This window comes from Falco rusticolus, chromosome W (assembly GCF_015220075.1).
Source record: "Falco rusticolus isolate bFalRus1 chromosome W, bFalRus1.pri, whole genome shotgun sequence".
Classification (NCBI taxonomy): domain Eukaryota; kingdom Metazoa; phylum Chordata; class Aves; order Falconiformes; family Falconidae; genus Falco; species Falco rusticolus.
In genome coordinates, this window is record NC_051209.1 from 15876614 (window position 1) to 15893479 (window position 16866).

A 16866-nucleotide genomic window follows, 5' to 3' on the forward strand; every position below is an offset into this window, starting at 1 on the left:
TTTTAGGCGGGGAGGGGGAGGTGTCTCTTTATTGGATATTTTGTCCTAAATAGTATTTCTCTTTTTTTTTTCTTTTTCCTAAATGTAACAACTTGCTAATAATGAGAGTGACTAAAAAAGGCAAATGCTCTTTCCTTAAAAAACACAAACAATCAAACAAACTCTTCCTAACCCTAAATTTCATAATGACTCAAGCTTTATGCAGGAGCACAGCTGAAACCTCACAGAAATGAATGGACATCTTCCCTCTTGCTCAGAGTCAAGCTCTGGGAAAACAAAAATGATGCTAACTACATAATTAATCCTATCTGTGGTTCATTAGTAAGCATTCTTTCATTTTCTTTAAAGAACAGAAAGACTGCCATAAAGAAGAGAAAATAAATCCTTGCTTTGTTATTGTTTAATTCTATCCTTACAGGCTCGGGAGTGGAAATTTTGAGCTCAGGCATGATGCGGATCTCTAGTCACCCAAGAGTCCAATGGGATGACACACACCCTGATTTAACTGAGAATAAAGTTAATCCCTACATTTTTAACAAGGGCTTTTTGGAAGAATATTTAATACTCTTACCCCAGAGCTGCTGTTCTTCCTCCTCTCCCCCCTCTGCACTTCAACTACTCTAGTTAGTATGTGATAATTTGCCCAGCGTTCCTGGAAAAACAGCCTTTAGACCTTGCAATCTCCTTTCCGTTATATTTCTTGGTTTTTGGGTTTTTTTGGGTTTTTTTTTTTTCCTTCTTTTTTGGAAAGCTCCTCCTTGATGAATTTTACTTACAAATAATTCATTAGGAATTTAGGAAAGCAGCCCAAATCATTCTTGAGAAGTCTCCTCTGCTGTCGTGCCAGAACGGCCTCCGGGTGAATGTTACACCTGCATTTTATTTCAATAAATTGAGCTGAGCTGTATGTGCACCTTAAAAGACGATGTGCTTTGCAAGTTGCGAATGAGCCCTTATGCAAGGAGGGCGGCAGGGAAAAAAAATTAGTCCTCTTCTTTCTTCTCTGTGACTTATTTGACCTTGAGACTTATAATGGCATCTCAGACAAAATGAACATAATCTAATGGACAGCGGGGAAGAGGGAACGGCTGGGTACATCTGTCGTATTACTGGGCTGTCTGAACAGTCAATGAAGCAGGTCCAAACCATAAGAGGCCTGTTCAGTTTAGCTCCAGGGTCTGCAGACAAGGAGCACAATCATTTATCTTTATTTACTGAACTCTGCTTTCTGTTTAAAAAAAAAAAAAAAAAAAAAGGAAAAAAAAAAAAGAATTGACAGGTTGACAAAAACCCAACTTGGCGATGCCCACTGCACTGAGATAAATGCTATTCATGCTCTGCAAAGACAAGGACAGCTTCTCATGCCCTTTCTCCCGTTCCAGTAGGCACCTATTATACAATGAATAAAAGCAGCACAAGACACCTGTATACTGCTCGCTGTACTCAGCTAGTTCAGCTGCTCCAGGAACAATGTTGGGTTTTTTTGTTTGCTTGCTTTTCTTCTTTGTAGTTCTTTAGGTGATACACATACAAATATCAGAGCAACTGATATTTCAGAAACTTAGGCTTTCACTTTTCTATTTTTCTGACTTTCTTCTCCTCTCTTTCATGATTTCTTTCTTTCCCTCTTTCTCCCTTTCTCTGTCTCCCTCTTTCTCCCTCTCTGCTTACAAATAAATCAGAACAGAGATGCATCCCACAGGGACTATCTGTAATAGATAAAAGGAGCACAAACCTCAGGGGAGGACTGTGGGCTCTCTTACACACGCTGCATTAAAGTCCAGTCAAAAATCCTGCTTAATGGCCTATGGTGTTGGTTTCATCCAAATTTTTATTTGCTTTTGACAACACATAAAAGTAAACACAGGAAGGTTGTAGGAAGGAATTCTGCTGTTGACTAAGGAGGTGTAAAACCATTGACTTCCAACCTATTTCTTCTGCTTCAGACCAGTATAATTAAGAGCAGAAGAGAATTACAGAGATTTATATTCAGGAGGGAGGTGGCATTTCTTAACACTTATATGCTGAGGGGGAGATTTCCTGCAGTAATGGGAGACATGAGGCATTCAGCAGTGGCTGACCTTCGCTGGAAGTTGGGTACCTAGCTATTCCATCTGTATTTGAACCTCTCCCTTCCCCCAAGGTGACTGATGGTTAGATGAATAAGGAAATCCATGCCTGAATTTCTGACTTTGCCACAGACTTGTTGTATGACCTTGAGCAAGTCACTTCATCTCCACAAGCCACATTTTCTGTTCTGCAGAATGGAGGTTGCCAGGCCTGCCTCACCATGGGGCAGCATTGCTCCAGACGGGTGCTGGCAAGCCGTGGTTCCTACCCATCATCTTAGTGGCTCCAGTGGGACACAACTTGCTACAGCCTTCTCATGGTCACAGGCATGGGTCGATGTTCAGTCTGGCTGCCTGGCCCTTTGGTGCTGCTAAGCTGGATTATTTCCAGGTTTGGAGAATTGCTCCAAGTCTTTAATCCTATATGACCTTATAAAGATGAGATACTTTTGCATTATTATTATTGTTAAGTATCCAGTACTCTGGACCATGAATGTTTAATCTAATAGATGTGCATTTACAGCTGAAGTATTAGCAAGCCTCCCCTAGCGAGCCTGAAATAAGCTCGGAGGCTGTGGTGAGTCTCCCTCAAAGAGTTAATTTTGTAGGCAATATGGTTTGCAAGAATTCAGTTTAATTTGTTTATTATTATTATTATTTTTGCCAGGCAGGATGTTTTCTCTCCTGCCTCCTTCTCCCTCCCCCATCTCCCCCCGTGCCCCCCCCCCCCCCCCCCCTCTCTTTTCTGCGACTGTGATTCATATGGAGCTGAGAAAAGAGACAGCTGGGAAGGATTTGAGCAGATAGGTAGGATATGTATCTGAAAGTAATTTGAATAGTTTGTGAACCATGGTGTCCACTGGTTTGTAACACCTGGCTGTGTCAGCTGTGTCAGGTTATGTCATGTTGCGGAGCTCAGTTTGACTGATGCAGCTGGATGGGACCAGGCTCAAGCTGACATTGCAACAACCCAGGAAAACTGAAGAGGCAATTTTCTGTGAGTGCGCCTGAAAAAACTAGGAACTCTTTGTGAATCCAAACCAGCAAAGATTTCTGGCTTAGCCTGAGTTAAAAGGGAAGCAGCAGCACACGGACAATCTCTGTGCGCTCAGGTCTGGTTACGGAGGGCATTGCCAGGCGCTGTAACTGATGTCGAGCTGTGTTGTAACCCCTGGTCAGCACCACAGACCTCCCTGAGCAGGTGCTGGGAATGGGGATGAACACTGTGCCCTGAGGGAGCAAGGTTGCATTCAGAGCAGCTTCCTCATTTCTGATGTGTGGGTATTTTTCAGCATTTGGCAGCTGATTTTAGAGGGAATTCAACTTCTGTACAGAAGCAAAGAATACGCCCCACTAGGCAGCACCTAAAAATAAATAAATAAATGTGGGAGTCATCTGCTCCATATAGCAAACTCCATTTTCCTGAGGATCTCTGTTTCTAATAGAAAGGAACACTTAATACCTTTTATTTACACTTGGATAACATCCAGTAGCCCCTGTCATGGCATCAAATGTTTAAACCTGATTTGAAGTCACTGTTGTAGGAGCCAGGGTGTTTCTCTATATGGGAAGTGATGTGTTTACTGGTCTTGACTCAGATTCTGTAGAGTTTGCTGGAAAGGCTATTACTTGTCAAAGAAAAGACAGAGTGCTCTAAATGTGTAATTTCCTATTTTGCTATAATACAAGGGATGGTGAAGGGGTGATGAGAAAGAGTTCGACAAAGCCCCTCTGCATAGCAATGTCTCCATTTCCCCATCTGCAAAATGCCAAATGAATAGCACCACCAGGATAAAGAGAGAAAATGATCAAGTTCAGTCTGTTTGCTAGCAAGCTTGACTCCACCAGTTTTGGTGAAATTATCCCTCTCTACAGCAAAGTAGTATGTAATTCAAACATATCCCCCAAAGCAAGACAGAATTGTGGAGCAGTAAATACCTCATAAGAGAAACCTGCTATATAGTCCTACAAAACAGACTGCAGAATGGACTGTCACTCATTGCCTCTTTAGAGATACAACATACCTGGAAATGCACAAAAAAAAGGAAGGCTTAGAGCATACTTTAGCTATTTATAGCTGCCTTTAAATCCCTGGTCATTAGAGCATTCAGAGAAAGGGAGGGAACAATAGTAAAATATTTTTGGAATGCAAATATATATTTTAAGTATGCTTTTTCCACCAGCAAAATAAAATTATTTCCTTTTTCTATTACTGTTAATGATAATTTTAATAGCCTGACCCTAGCAGAAACACCACACTTCACAGAATAAGACCCTCTAGAGTTAAGTAACTCATGTAAAATCAATATATCTACAGTTGTTAATCTTCTATAATTCAATATATATATTTGATATATATATATATTAGAAAGAGATAGATATATACCATTAGAGCTATGCTCCTTTTAAGAAGAAAAGACCCTTCATTCGTTAATGCCTTTTGCCCAAGCAGAGTCTCCAAGGATAAAGATTTTAGCATCTGTAGGTAAATCTGATTCCATTATCATGTGCCCTTCAGTTCTGAGTCAATCTCCCTGATAATCTCTCTAAAGCTGCCAGTTCCTGTTTGTGAGGCAAAGCAAAGATGAGAGCATTCAGGCAGGCTGTGGATGGAGCCAAATCCTGAAGATACATTAAGATGTGCTCTCTTGCCAGGATATGGCTCTGATTGAGCAAATTGCTTAAGCATGTGCTTAACTTCAAATGCATCAGATATCCTTTTGCACTTAACTATGCACCAGCTTAAAGTTAAGCACATTTTCAAGTATCTTTATGAAAGGTACATGAAAGGGGAGGGACAGCACTGATGTCTAGTTGAGACGGATATTCCTAATGAGCCATTAGATCTCAACTAGCACTGGAAACTTTTTCCTTCCTGTGAAGCTTAAGGATTTATGTGAAGATTTTTTTTTCCCCTTAGTAATTAATTCGGACCCCAACAGCGTGAAGATGGAAAGAAAAGGACCCTATTAAGACTTGATATTAAGTTAATAGCAGGTGACAGTGACTTCATCAAAAGCCCTGTGCAAAACATCAAGTAGATGGAAATTTCAGTTCTGGTACATTACTCAGCTGAGTATCATCAGACCTGCTTATCAGGGTCACAAAGATTATTTGTACATTATAAAAAGGAACTGTCCATCAAAGTCAGTTAAAAAAAAAAAAAAAAGGAAAAAAAATAATAAAAGATGCTGCTTTCCATTTCAGATTCACACAATCAGACCCAACTAGGGGATGATCAAACCAAACCAGGGGATGTTTTCCTAATTCCACTGATGGAAGTAGCCTTCTTTTCAGGGTTCACATCCATTAAAGGCTGCTTCTTGGGTGAGGGGTTCAGATACTGAACACTATCTTGCCTGCTTATGTACGCTTGCAGTAAAGGCAAACCGAGCAGCTGGGTAAAAAGCCTTGCCAGGTATCCGAAGAAGAAATAAAAAAGGGCTGAAGCAGATATCAAAAGCAGAAAGGAAATTTGTCTTTGCTTTGACAAGTTCAGTCTTTAGGAGTGACTGGTAAAGGCAGCGACTTAGAATTAAACACTCTGCTTTAAAATTCTTAAATGTAAAGAGGATTCCTTAATGTTGCGAGTCATAACTGACAATACTTGGGGGCCTGTATTTGATAATTTCCAGCTGCTTTGCCAACACGGTTGTTCCGCAGTCAGTCCCCACGGCTTCAGTAAGTCTGGTGGTCGAGAGCGCTCCGCTTCCGCCTGGTGCTCCCTGGAGAGGCACATCCCGCTCGGCTCAGCTCGCCCCTGCCCCCCCTTTGCCTCTTCTGGGTGAGGGAAAAAGGACTTCGAAGAGCTTGTCTTTGCCTCTTGGCATGTGTGCCGAGCACATTGTCTGTGGCAAACCTGGATCTCGGCCTGTGGTGGCACAGCCCCCCAAGCCCCTTCTTTCTGTGTGGGGTACCCCCACCCCCACCCCAAACGCTGCTGGTCAGGCAGTGCCATGGTGAGTGGGAGCAGCGCTGCGCCTCGCACTGATTCACGTGTACTGAGCACCATATGGGCCTGACATAAGGTTATTCCTGCAGCAGTGCCTTATTTACAGAGAGCCTAGGTAACGTCATGCATCAAAGCATCGTCCTGTGTAAACACATCCATCCTGCCCAGACTTTTTGGAAGGAATGCATGCAACAAGAAGTGCACCCAACTCTAGGAAAACTTTTTCCTTAAGGTGAGAAGTCAGGCAATCTTTTGCACTATTTGACTCTTTGCTACTTTTGCTCCTTTTTGTCCTGTGCAACTCACCTATTATCTTCTCACAGAACCTGTAGCAATTTGCTGACTTTCCTTTTTATTTTCTGATTTCAAAAACAATTCAGTGTTCTTGAGAATGTTAATTACCGGAGAGGAATGGGTCTCATCTGCGTTTGTGTGTCCCCTCACACCACAAGGTCCTGTGCAGATGCCTGGAGTCTTGTGTACTCCTGTATTAGCTCTCTGTCTTGCTAGCTGTCATTTTTGATAACTTCACATATTACACCTTCTTCCAACTGTTGCAAATTGGCTCTTGTTGAAAGACATTGGGCTCAATGGACTTTTGAGCTGATATCTGCTAAGGCTGGGACATTTGGGCTGGTGTCTGCTAAGGCGCTCGCTGTGTTTAGATCTCTGTGTATGCCGTAGTGCAAAGTGAACACAGAAAAATGTCATAGGGCTCTTTAAAATATGGTGTATCTTTATCTCTATCTTGCTTCTGCCCTTCTGTGTCACCCAGAAGCCAATAGGACAGTTCTGATTAATACAGTAATTATGTGGTTATTAAAAACAGTAATCATCCAGGAATTATCCAGTGCTGTAAAAATCCCATAGACAGAAAATATATGAACATTTTTAAATTGAGCATTACAATTGTCTGCATATGCAAGAAGCAAAATGACACATAAAGAATTTTTAAGATCCCAAGGAAGCACTCTGAACATGTTAAGAGAAAATAGTCTCCTCAGTCAGGATGGAAGTTAGCACAGTGCAAGGAGCCAGATCCTGATTCGTCCTCTTGAAGGATGCTGGTGGCTGAACAGCAGCTATTAATGAAGAGCACCAATTTACAGCACGTATTGGATAGACTTGCACGAAATTGGGGCCATCTGAGGAGTTTATTCATCCTTGCATAGCTCCTTCATTTCCAATTTCTGAGCCTGTTTTAATTTGTTATCAAAGTAATCGCTCGCTCCAGCTGGAGTCAGCAGTGTGTTTTGTTGTCTATGGGCCTGGCAGACTGTTCACTTTGAATAGCATTCTGTAAAGATCACCTGTTCTGCATCTGTGATGGTTTTCCAGGTGCCAGGAGGTACTGTTTTCAGATGAGAAACAGCGAAAGGAATATGCAGACAATGCGGTTCTGCAGCTTTTCAGATCTGCATGGGTTTCATCAGCCACAAGCAACAGACAAAGAGAAAAAGGAAACAACCACAGCAAGTTACGAAACGTAACAATGCAGCAAAATAATCTAGTTGCTCCTGAACAACACGGCAATTGTTAACTCAGCCATTTCTCAGATAGCCTGAGTTCTGAAAGGAGCAACACGATCTCTGTTGCTGTATATTTAAATATGTATGAATTTCACACACTTCTACATAATTATAGATATTTGCATGCATGAAATACCTGTGCAAAACAACCTGTTTACTAGTTAGTTTTGAATTTAATTTAGCTCTAGCACAACTCCAATTATAGATCATTGGAGTGAAAGTCTACGAATAGCTTCAAAACAGAGAAAAGAAACACTGTGCATGGCCTTGCACAGGCTAGACCCCGAAAGCTGTGCTCTGGAGGATCTCATTCTAAAGATTGTCATCACCTTCTAGTTGAGTGAGAGAATGACCTCCAGTCCTCAAGGAGGAGGGATGTCACTGCCCCTCCAAAGTAGGGAGCTGATTGGCAGTGACCTGAACTTCATTTAGGAGGGAGAAGCTGTTTAGCTTGAAACATAGCTTAGCTGCATGATGCTCTGTGATGGTCCCAGAGGAGGGTTTGCAGAAGCCCTGCATGGATGCAGCAGCCAGCTGAAGGACTGCGTGGTGGGCAGTGCGTGAGTGCGTGAGTGGAGCTGCGTCAGTTCATGGGTTGGGGCAGAAGAAGCCGAGCCCCAGAGCCACTGGGCTGGCTCAGGAACTGCAACAGAGAGTTTAACTGGGAGAAAACCAGTCTGGGGCAAGAGCTTTGGCAGATTAGTTGGTGTGGACTGAACTAGTGTGTCCAGACCGGTTCTGGTTATCCCACACAGCAGGTGTAGGAATTCAGCTTTCATTCAGTTTGCTGTGCGTAAAGCTATCACTGAAAACACAGATGTGGTTTGGACCTTTGAGAGACAGCAAGGCACATCAGTCAGTGCCTATGGGCACAATCTCTTTAGCCCCAAGAACAGTGCTGCTTCTGTCTCAGAGGCCTCGCACATGAAGGCTGTGCCAACCGCACATTCCCCATCCCTCAGTCCCACCAGGGGATCCCTAAAAGAACAGGAACACATTCTGAGGGAGTTTAGACCCTACTGAGCAGACATGTCATAGGAAAATCTTCCTGTGCATGATCAGGGTAAGGCCTTTTGTAGACAGACAGCCCCACCGAGTGACTATGTGGGGCCTTGTAAGGTGTGAGTTGCCCTTCTGAGTTGATGAAGTCTTATCAGCAAGGTCTAACTCTTACCTTTCAATTATGCTGTTTCCACAGATTACCAGAAAGCTGGATTGGCTGGGCTTGGTAGATCCATCTGATAAGAGGGACATCTGAAACAATGTTTTGCAGGATAGGAAAAATCCTTTGTTCCTTAGTCCCAGAGGAAGGTACAGGAGTTTAATCATGACCTTGTGACACTAACTTTGCATGAATTCTTGAAAATTAAAAAAATCAGCCAAAAAACCAAATGTGAGCCTTGGTGGTTGGGTTTTGTATGGTCCCACAAAACAGGATCTGGCCTGGAGACAGAATCCATACCGGGTCTATGACCTTGCTTCTGAGATGCCATCACACCTAATGAGCTAACGACGGTGGCTGCTCAAGCCTGGGACATTAGAACCTGAAAGAGTGGAACCCCAAATCTGCATATGCTTCTGAGGACAGAATTTCAGTTATTCACCATTGGCCTGACAAGATTAGTTAGGAATTGACCACAACATCTATTTTTCCATATGGTACTGGGTCCCTCATCATTATCATGCTGGCAGCCGTGTCTGAGTCCCACAAAAAGGACAGTGTTTTTCAAACTCTGTTTCTGGGTAGGAGCAAAGGTAAGAAATTATTTTTGAACGCCTGAGTCAACAATATTGTGTAATAAATGCAGTCCCAGGGCTCACCTTCTTGGTTACTCTGTTTCCCACATTCAGACCCCACCCAAACTATGGTACCCACCACAGCAGATCTGGGCACTGAAGGCTGAAATGGAGCGAATGGGATAGGGATACTTGATACAGTTAAAATCAGTACACATGGTCAGTCCTGCCCATGGTGCTGGCAAGTTATCCCACTTTTATCCTTGAACTAATTGCTCACTGATTATTTGTCTTCTGAAACCCATGAGGCATGAATTATGCCTACTTTGAAGGTCTCATCTCTTTCCATAAAACAGGTTATTCCAGAAAGCAGTAAGATGGAATAATATCTGGCAGGTCCACAAGCTTTTACTAAGGATAAAAAAAAAAAAAAAAAAAAAAAAAAATAATTCTTGTGTAGTACACCATTTGATATGAGTGCTTGAAGAAATCAAGTATAGTGTGAGTGAGTATACCGAGAATGCAATAATACTTTTATCTGTGTTGAAGGTAATGGTTGAGTACTGCTTTGTAGGCATGTGATAAGTGGGAGAGAAAGATAACTCTCAAATGGAAAAGTAATGAGTGAGTTTTCAGGACTGTCCTCACACCTGAAGATAAAGGTCAGCAGACAGAACAGCTATCAGCTGGTGCGCACCAGGAACATTGTTTTTCTGTGTAAAGGTCTGCTGTATCAACTCTCAGACACCTCCTTAAGGGATTATTTCTTCCGTTTCTTTTTTTCAACCTATCATTTAAGCCGACATCATGTTTTTTCAAGGGGAGAGCTGCACAATCAGCATGCAGGTCTTTTCAGACTCTTCTTAACTTTCTCATTGATCATTCTGTGTTGCTTTCAGCAAAGCCTCCTTCTCCACCCTCACCTCTGTGACTGCACCAGAGGGATCCGTCCTCCACCCTCTCCTCCTTTCCTGCTATAATCTCCTTTGGAAAGCAGAAATTGAGGTCTCTTCTCCATACTGAGAGATCACAACCGTTCTTCCCCCTCCCATCACTAGAGCCAGCTCAGATTTGAGCATTCAGGACAAAGGTAAAGTAGATAAATAAGAGATAAATAATTTGTGATGCTAACTAGGACTATCCCACCTTGGCCTGGGGCCCCAATATTCCCAAAATTTTCTTTAATGCCATAGGTTAACCAACACTTTAAATTTGCCTGGAAGTTTAAATTTGCCTCTTTTCCTCCAGCTTCCCAGGTCACTATTGCCTGAAATAAAGTACATAGAAACAGGGCTGATGTCTTCCCTTTTCACAAAAGATTAAAGATGGGGGAAAGAAAAATAATAAAAACCCCCAAAAAACCCAGAGAGAATTTGGACATTTTTATATTTTTATTATCCAGTCAAAATAAAATTCCCCATTTTAAAATTTGCCTAGCTATTGAAATTCAGAAATCACTCATTTTAGAAGCCCTGAAATGCTTAAATTTGATAAGATAAAATGCTTCATTTCAAGAATAGCAAAATCTGGTACGTGATGCAAGCTGTGTTGCAAAGAAAATAATAGTAATACTGTTATGGCAATATGGAATTCTAAAGAAGTGTAAATGAAATGCATACAAAAGCATTTTGTTTCAGCACCTGCCTTTTGAGAATGTTGCAGTTTTTATACTTTCCCAGAACACTGTGATTTCAATGCAACTGTTTTCTCTGATAAGAAATAATTCTGTTGAAAATGTCTTGCCCAGTTCCTGTCTGCAGTGTAAAATCACCAAGATAATCCATACACTTGCTGGCAATTATATCTGAAGTAGAACGAAATGACCAGGCATTGAGGCTGAAGTGCTGCTACCACCAGAAATAATTTTTCCAGGTTAAATTTGAACCACTTTGAGAGGATAGCATGGCAGAAGTTGGCACTATTTTCATCCATACTGTGCAAGTTCTGTAGTTTGATAGAAGACTTCAATTTCCAAGACTGTCATTTCAGCACCATTCATGAGTATCAGATTCATTAAAGTATTTAAACAGGTACCACAACTGCCTCTGAACACAATCCAATGAAGAGCAGCAAAGACATGCTTTGGTGAATTCGGCCAGGCATCATGATATGTTGGTAGCATATTTAGTCAGAAGCAGAAAATCGACTTCCTTCCCCTTGAAGTAAACACACACCACGTACACTGGTGATTGTAGCAAATTAAAGTCCTAATAGTGCCTGCCGGGTGGGCTTGTGAACTTGTAACCTTATTGTTTATTTATCCATCTCCTACGACTCTCAATTTCTATCTGCTCTTTTATTTCAGGGAGCTTTACTCATCTTCCTCCTTCCTACCCGTCTTGCTGGGAGGCATCATTTTTCCCACTCTTGATGTGTTTTTTCTAATTTGGTTAGAAATTGTTTCTTATTTTTTCTCTATGGGGTTGTCTATTTTTTTACCACGTAAAATTAATTGAATTTAGAAAGAAAACCATTTTTTTTTACCCCAACCTGAACTTCAGCCTTAAAAAAGACTGAAGCACAAGTCATCTCTTTCTTCTCCTTTTCCTTTGTTTGGAGAACTGGAAGGTTGGTATTAAAATTTTCTTCTCAAAGTTTCCAAGAAAGAGTATTTTTATTGTGCCAAGAACATGAGCATTTGCTACTGCCCCAGACCCAGGAAAACAGAAAATAGAATGAAATTCTGAAATAATCTGTATTAACAGGATCCCTTGCCTGATATTTTTTGGCCAAAATGATTGCAATAATTCCAAATACTACGTTGGGCATGGTTACAAGGCTGTAGTTAAAGCTGAACTTGATTTTTCATTGAAATCAGTTGTTCAGCCTCCCTGCAATGTGAACAAACAGATCCCAGCTAGCTATATTCTCAGAAAAAAAACCAACAGCTTGTGCTCTCTGAATATCTTCTCCATGGCTGCAAGGGGACATTGGCAGGTGATGTGTGAGTACATCCAAGGCAAGATCTGGATCTAGACTAAGCTGGGAGCTCTGCAAACTTCCTTTTGCTTCACAATATTGAAGGATAATAATGTAGTGGTGACAAAGTATTTATCAATTTGTGGGTTTTTTTTCCTATCTCTGGTGCATATTCCTTCAGTTAAAGAATGGGAAAAGTGTGTGTGTGGGAACAGCATAAATCCTCTCCCATAAAATAAACTGGGAACCATTATATGAGGACAGAGGAGATGGTGCCTTATCTCCCATGCTGAGAGACTGCAAGGCTTCACCACAGCAGTACTAAATGCTCTCTGACATTCTGAACCACCGATTCATGTGGAGGAAGCTTCCAGGACTGATAATGAAGAATTGTTCTTTTTAATGGTATTGGCTTAAACTGAAGGCTGCAATGCCAGCACTGTTGAGTTCTTTGTGCCAGCCACTGAAGTACACTGCTTTTGCCTGAAATCCCTAGAAAAGGGTTAAACTGTGAGGTAGCTGTGCACAGGAGGATCTTTTGTACCTAATGACTGTGTTTCATCAGTGGTTAAGGGCAAAAGTAGGGAGAGAAAATCTCAGTTCCTTTCCAATTTTCTGATAAAACTAATTTTGTTCTTACACCTGCTAGCTCTCCCCCCTACCAGGTCTCCACTCCCTAGGCAGAGAACTAGCAGTGCTCATAAATGCCTCTTAAAATAAAAATTTCTGTTCCATTAAACATATGAAAAATATGTTGCATTGAATACAGTTGGTTTGGGAAATCTGTTTTTATCCATTCTAACCAATCGTCCATACGAACTGCAGCTGCCACAAGTGGCATGGAATCTATTTCCTACTGCAAGGTTTAGGAACAGTGATTTTCTTCCAGAACATGCAAGATGGAGATGTCCAGCATGTTACTCCTAGGTCATCAACAACCACATGGCAAATTCAGAGTCTGTCTCGGTAAGCCTCCTCTTCACTGGGAAATGGCTTTAGGTTGCCAAGACTTCAGGACCTGGCCAAAATTTTGGAGAGTGGTTATGAAGAATCACAGCAAATCTGGGGAGATCAGGAGTCCCAGAACTGAAAGATCCTGGCAGTCTTGAAGGTACCAACCTGTGATGTCTATGGCCATGTCTCTGTGTCAAGGATGGCAAACCGCTTTAAGTTAGCTGAGTGTACAGTTGTGAGGCCCAACTTGCTGAGTTATTCTAATCTTGCTTTAAATGCATTTTCTCTCTGTGATCCTACCAAATACTTTCAATAGTTTGGGTCATTTGGGGAAAAAAAAAAAAAAAAAAAGGTGTAGCATTAGTTTTCCTCCAGACATGAACGTCATCAGCCATACTGCCCAACACGAAGCAGTTGTAACACACCAATGTCAGTGATAGTTGCCCCATGTGGGTTTTTTGGGGTTTTTTTTTCAAAGAAATATGCAACATGGTTCAATATTTGCAAAGTGCTGTGAAGACCGAAAGAGGTCTAGGCTTCTGTAACAGATGTGTGCTCTGCACAAAGCTAATGCAAAGCTCCGGTTCCTGGTAAATTACCAACTCTAGTTCTGGGCAGCATTTCGCTAATCCATATAAACAGAGTGCAGCAGATTTGCTGTGTTTTGTAAGAACAGCAAGGATCAACAGAGAACTAAGCTACAGTACGTGCTTCTCAAACAGCAAGGCTGAAGAGTGACGTCTTAGACTCTATCATTTACTGTTTTTAGATAATAATGAAATGAGAATGTTTGTGCAACTTATGCCACTGATGACATTGAAACTGCTTTCGGATCTGACAACCCCCTGGAGAAAACATTTCTAATTCAATCTAAGTATCTCCAATGTAGAGGTTTTCCTGACCTGCCAAGGACCCCTCATGGCCCATTGGCTAGAAAGGAACACAAAGGCTCAAGTGGCACAAAGTCACGAAGGTCCACCCAGATTAAAAGGAATAAGACTTATCCTTCAGTCCTTCTTCTTCTAAAGTAAAAAGTAACATTCCAAATTTGTATCTTTTTAAAATCCAGAATAGGATGTTTTCAGTTGCCTCCCTCATAGTCTTCCTGAAGAAGCCAAGACCTAAGCTGTGAGCACTTTCTCAGCACTTAAATACTCTCCTCTGGCACCTCAACAACTACAATGACTCTTTCTCCAGTCACATGCTTTTGTGACAGGTACATCTGCAAATGTGGGTAGAACTGGGGGTTGTTCACCTTGTTTTATTTATGGGTGCCATAAACTACAGAATCCCCTCCCCCAAAAGACCATTTTAACAATTGCAGACTTCAGTGCTTTTCTGTTCATAAATAAGGAATGATGCGATTTGAGGCAGTTACAGCTGACACACTGCTGTATCCATAACCACATGCTTCGCTGTGCAAGAACTGGGAAGGAAAAATCAAAGGAGGCTGGCCACTCACAAACAGCTTAAAAGCAGTCCAAAGAGAGGTGCTTGTACATATGATAAGCATCTAATCTTTAGAACTCCTCGCCCAAGGGTATTACAAGTGTTAAATATTTTCAAGGCTCCAAAGAATTAGTGGAAAAGTTTCTGTTTTCCAACAAGTGTTGGAAATGCCTGTTGCAGTTCAAGGTGTGTCTGGACAACACACTAGTCATGTGGGTTAGTTTTAGGTAGTCCTACAAGGAGCAGGGAGTTGGACTCTATGATCTTTATAGGTCCCTTCCAACTTGAGAAGTTCTATGAGTCTAAGTGCAAATTTAACAGGAAATTGCAGGAGGGGAGGGAGGTACTCTGAGGAAGTATCACTATACGTTTGCTGTAGTTCTTTATTTTTGCCAGGCACCTACAGTTATCTGATATCGCCCTATTACCCTATCCCATCATCCTCTGTCATTTGATTCTGAGCTAGATGGATCCCTGATCTGATCCAGAACGGTTACTTTTATGTTCACACCACCTGAATGTACAGAATGCAAAAAGTCAAGGTATGTGCTAGTTTCTTATGCAGGGAAAAGCTCAAACCAAAGGCTTCAGAATAGGTTAAAAGTAAATAAAAAGGAGTAATAAGTACAGTACAATAAATACATTTATTTTTATCCCAACTTGGTGACCACCTCCTAGCCATGTCTACTAGCAGAGTACTTTTAATGTCAGCTGCCTTTTCCAGTCTTGGAAAGCTGTCCTGATCTTTATATCAAGCTTTCCACTGTGGGGCCTAGGGCAGCAACAATAGCATCAGGAATTTGTGGAAAACACCTGCATGTTGTTGAATGCCTCTGTAATTCTTACACAGGGGCAGGAAGATGTGTCTTCAAGCTCTCTGAATAGTTACAGAGAAGCCTGACCTCCTCTGAAATATTTTTCTGAGCCTGGATTCCATTCCTCCCTCTCTGCAAAGACACCCACTTCTCCCTTGGTCTAGGACATGCAGCAAAAATATGGTTTTAGCAACAGCAGATTACACCATCACCTGCACCTGCTCTGCATCCTTGGCTGATGCCTCACAAGGTAGAAGCCAAGGCCATTTCTTCCCCACCTGCTCGAGGGAGAAGGGGAATAGTGGAGCATAATGTCTCCTAGCTCCTAATACTGCCTAATGTCAATTCAAGGCCTGGGCCATGAAAGGGTAGGGCTGGTAGTTCCTTCTCAATACGAGTCTGAGCAGGGACATAGTTTAGTCACAGCCCAAGTTGCTGAGAGTAACTGGTCAATTCTGTTTTAAAAAAGACGGTCGTTCAATTATCAGAGATTTACTTGTGCCCTTTCTGGGGGAAAAAAAAGAAAACAAACCTGTAACACAGTAGTGCCTAAAGCATTGGGGCTTTTAGGGAAATTAAGAAACAAAACATTAACTTGTTCTGAAAATGGCAGCCATCCAGTAGGCAGTCTTGGGCCATCCTTTACAGTTCTTCACCGTAGAGAGAGAAAAGCTGATAACTCAGTATGGAAAATGGAGCCTTTTCTGTTCTTTCCTAGAGGATTTTCCTCTCACAATATCTTGTCAAACATGCTCTCTGTTTCTGAAAAGGGGTTAAAGTTTTCTGCTCTCCATTCAATCACAGAGGTTTATGAAATAGGAGAATCACAGTAAGGAAGGATGGGAGAGATCTATTAAGTTATTTTGTGCATCCCTTTGCCAAGGGAGGATTGCTCCCTGGAGGATATTCCAGAGTGCTTTGTCTAGTCCAGTTTTAAATGACTCAAGAAACTAGGCTTTCACCACTTCCCTTGGGAGACTATTCTGCAGTCTAATAGTCCTCACCGCTAGGAAAGGCTTTTTTCCCTAACTGTCAGCCTTTTCTTTCCTTAAACTCATCCCATTTGTCCTAGTTACAGTCTCTTTGAGTAGCTTAAAATTCCTTTCCGTGCTTAAAGTTTAAATTCTTCCAATGCTAGACAATAGTATGCATACTGCTTCCCTGCTTAGCTGTTTTAAAAGTCTCTTAAAACAAGAAATACAATTGTGGTGACAGCAGAGTTAGTTTCTAAACTTCACATGGTGAACTGTGCCTGGTGTAGCTTTCAGCAATCTACACATTAATTTTATTCCCATTGGAATTAACAGAGTTTTTTCATTGATTTTAACTGATGAAAGATGGGCAATGTGGGTTCTAATTTTGACATGAAGATGACAAGGTGCTCAATGAGCACAAAATATTCTTAGCAGAAAAGTAACTGGATCCTCAGTTTCTCTACTTCC